The sequence below is a fragment of the Pogoniulus pusillus genome, unplaced genomic scaffold (assembly GCF_015220805.1).
Source record: "Pogoniulus pusillus isolate bPogPus1 unplaced genomic scaffold, bPogPus1.pri scaffold_239_arrow_ctg1, whole genome shotgun sequence".
NCBI classification, from domain to species: domain Eukaryota; kingdom Metazoa; phylum Chordata; class Aves; order Piciformes; family Lybiidae; genus Pogoniulus; species Pogoniulus pusillus.
Window position 1 is genome coordinate 22,678 of NW_026974664.1, and position 3,917 is coordinate 26,594.

The window sequence follows — 3,917 nt, forward strand, 5'->3', positions numbered from 1 at the left end:
GCAAACCCCTTTCACTTCACATCGCTTCTGACACCCACTCTGGGAGCTGGACACTCCTTCTCTCCCTGAAGCCGGGAGAAAGATCTGGTGAACGTGGCAGCACGTGGCAGAGGGTCAAGACTTAAGCAGACACCTGATTGCTACCACAGCTCAGAAACGACTGAGACACATGCCCTCCTCCCAAACCTAGCAGTTAGGAAGTGCTACAGCTGCACCAGATCACACTGGGATCTGCTTCTTGTACAGGATGCAGCAGATTGTGGTCCATAGCTCAGAGAGGATTGCTTAGCTACTGCTGTTTATAAACACGAACCAAAAACAACCACAACAACAAAGGCTCAGAGCTGGAAACAGCTCTCAGCAGTGCAGCAAAATCCCTTTCTTTTATTCCATAGAGAGGTGCTGCAGTGACCTCAGGGGTTTTTGAGTCAAAAGCTGCTTGCTGGAATCACAGAATCAGTCAGGGTCAGAAGGGACCACAAGGACCTCGTTCCAGAGACACTTCACACTAGCCCGAGCCAAAACTAGAACGGTAGGAAAAAAGGCAAATCACAAAACACAGGACTGCCTTAACTGTCCTACACTGTAACTAGCAGCACCAAGTCCCAATCAATTCAGAGCCTTGGCACTGTTTCTCCTTGAAGATTTTAACCCTGGACACAAAGGAGTCCTGCTCTCAGGCATGGGATTACAATAAAAGTGACTCAAATGACTCAAAAGGGTAACACAAATGCCTTTTCCTGACCAATCTCTCTACATGTTCCTATGATGCTCCACTAACTCCCTCCTTCAGAGTGGCTAACAGTCTCCAACAGACACTGCACCAGCAGCTACCTTGAAGATCTGTAACCTCCTTCAGAAAGCTTCTCATCAGTTACACAGAGCAGTCAGAGCCTGCTTCCATTCACATCTTTCTTTATCAAGTTCCACTGTGGATTCAGAACACTTAAAGTTCACTTAGTCACAGGTTATGTCGACTCTGCTGATGGTATCCAACCCCATGCTGCTGGCTGAAGCAAAGTATTCCAGGGCTTGAAGTTGAGACTGCAACACGAGAGACCTCCTGTGCCAAGTGCTGCTTTGGGTTTCTGGGGTTGGGGTCAGGAGGGGATGGGTGGCAGGTGGCTGACTCCTGCTTTCTGCAAACAGAAACAGGCTAAGGTAATTGTGCACTGCAGGATCTCATTTTGTATTTACCTCTTGATCTCAACCCAGAGGGTTTTTCCTTGGCTGTGTTACTTTTGCCTCACTTCTGTGTTGGAGGGAAACAGGAGGTTAACCCATTACAGCACTGCAAGTTGTTCAGGCACTGGGAAAACAATTCAACAGGCCCCTGTGTTCCAGGAGGTTTATCAAGTAGCCTGCCAACATTTTCAGGTGCTAAAGAACTAATGAACATTCCATTTAGGAAACAGCTCCCTCAGCTCATAGCAAGCAAACATTCCCCACTGTCACTAATCCTAGGAGCTGATAAAAGACTTCATTGAATGGTTTAGGTTGGAAGGGACCTCTCGTGATGACAATGACCAACAAATGACTGCCTTCAATAAATAAGCGACTTGGGAAATTCCAGAGAGTACTTTTGCTAAACAAGTTAGTCTCTTTTCTTTTCCATCAGGTCTTTCTGTTGAAGCTCAGCACCTGAAAGCTCTGTACCTCTTCCCTGCCCTCCTGCCGCTGCCCTCCACCTTTCCCCGGGCAGCCCCTGCCGTCCCGCCCCCACTCTCTGCCTTCCCCCGGGCAGTCTCTGCTGCTTTCCTCCTCCTCCTCTCCACTCTACGTTACCAGCTTCTGCTCCATTACCAGTTCCATTACCAGCTGCTGCTGCTGGTCCGTTACCAGCTCCAGTTGGTGCTCCTGCTCCATCTCTGCATCCATCGCAGAACCCAGAGCAAAATCCTCGAGGATCCAACCTCCTAGAGAAACCTCAGCCTCAGCAGCAACACAGACTTAGCACCCGTGAGCTAAGGTGGATGTTGCAGTGGGTCAGTAGCCCAGCCCTAAGGCGGCCCTAGCTAGCCAGGGGGCCAACCAGACCCCCCGGCCTTTGAAACCCTCCACCACGCACCCGGTGCTCACCCGTGCGCACTCACCTGGGATGCCAGGCGGAGGATCCCCTGGCCCGCAATGGGCCCAGCTTGGGGCTGGGCTCCTCCTGCTCTGCTTATAAAGGGCACTGAGCAGGCAGGGCAAAGTGGCCACAGCTGGGGTGGGAAGAGACTTCAACTGACCTCCCCTTTTTAAGCTGCCCCAGGAGAGGCAGAAGCCTTTGGCTGATCCCCTTTGCGGGGGTAGGTTGGCTGTGTCCTTTGTGGGGTGGTGTTTTGGCTGTAGGCTTGTGAATTCTGTGAGAATCTGCACCTATCTTCAAGTCAGTGTCTTGCCTTCTATGTTTGAAATGATAATCTTCACCACAAAATGCAAGTAGATTATTGCACTCATTTCTCACTCCAGCCCAAATCAAGAATACCAGAAGATATGCACTGTCCTGCTGTCATATGGGATTGTAATCAGAATAATTATTACCCTGCAGAATAGACAGCTGGAGAAAACACAGAATGCCATGTGGAGAAGATGTGCAGTCCACTGATTCATCCCTGGGCCTCTAGCAAAACTCAATAACTTCCTGTGATGGGTCGTTAACATCAGAGAGATTAATCTGAAGTCTAAAATGGGTAATGCCTAAGAGATCCTCAGCAGCACCAAGCTGACAGATTCAGACTGCACTGGATTGGAAGGGACCCTCAAAGGTCATCTTGTCCAACCTCCCTGCAGTCAGCAGGGACACCTCCAAGTAGATTAGGCTGCCCAGGGCTACACTCAATCTGATTTTTAATATCTCCAGGCATGGGGCCTCAACCTCATCCCTGGGCAACTGTTCCAGTATTTCACCTCTCACTGTAAAGAGCTTCTTCCCCATGGCCAACCTAAATTGACCCTGCTCCAGCTTCAAACTATTGCCCCTTGTCCTATCACTACAATCCCTTCTGAACAATCCTTCCCCGAGTTCTGGCACAGAAAAGCCAAACCCAGAAGTCTTTCACCCCAAAAAGGCTCTATCTTACCTACAACTCCAAACTAACCTTGTGTAACACAATAAACATCACCCCCAGGCAAGCTGTGGCTGCCTGATCCCTAGCTACAATCTGCAACATGGCAGTGAGTGCATCTGTTTTACAGCAGACACTGCACCAACTCTGACTTGCCTAAGGACAAATAAGTCTTTCAGAAAAGATTTGTCAGTTCAGCATATGCATTTGAGCTGGATCACTGCAGGATTGTTTGTGCAAGGTAAGCAACAGGAACTGCATGCTTACCACCTCAGAGTATGCTTCATGCAGGCTGGGACAAGGGACAGCATTTCTATCGGTGTTCCATTTGCCTTTCCAAAACAGCTACCTGAAATATCTATGGGAAAAACACCAAAAGCTCCATTTGAGTTCTGGTTTCTGAAGAACACTGCCTGCTGCCAGCACGGACGACTGCCCCGAGAGCCACCGAGCACTGAACTCAGCTGCGGAGCGCAGCAAGCTCAGCCCCTGCTCGGGAAAGGCGAACGCCAGCTGGAGCCGCCAGGCGGCACGGCCGGACCAGCAGCGCCCCCTTGTGGCACGTCTGCCCCATTGCACACCAGTGCCCCCAGGCACTCCCCGCTGCGCAAAACAGGCTCTGTGGCACTGCCGCACAACAGCAGGGCTTGGAAGAGACCTCTGGGGATCAGCCAGTGCGACCCCCCTGCTAATGCAAGGTCACCCACAGCAGCTGGCCCAGGGGCACAATGTCCAGGTGGGCTTGCAGTCTCCCCAGAGAAGGAGAGCACCTTCACAGCAAAGTTCTTCCTGAAGTTCAGACAGAACCTCCTGGGCTCCAGTTTGTGTCTACTGCCCCTTGCCCTGTCTCTGGGTACCACTGGAAAG

General features: G+C 50.9%; 1 long non-coding RNA gene across 1 annotated transcript; it reads right to left on the bottom strand.

Moving 5' to 3' along the window:
• Positions 1 to 357: 357 nt before the first annotated feature.
• On the bottom strand, positions 358 to 3,896 carry LOC135174048 (uncharacterized). The gene is made up of 2 exons (XR_010301694.1): positions 2,094 to 3,896; positions 358 to 1,139 (listed from the first exon to the last, which is right to left on the bottom strand). It is a non-coding gene; the product is annotated as an uncharacterized LOC135174048 (long non-coding RNA).
• Between the last annotated feature and the right edge of the window lie 21 nt (positions 3,897 to 3,917).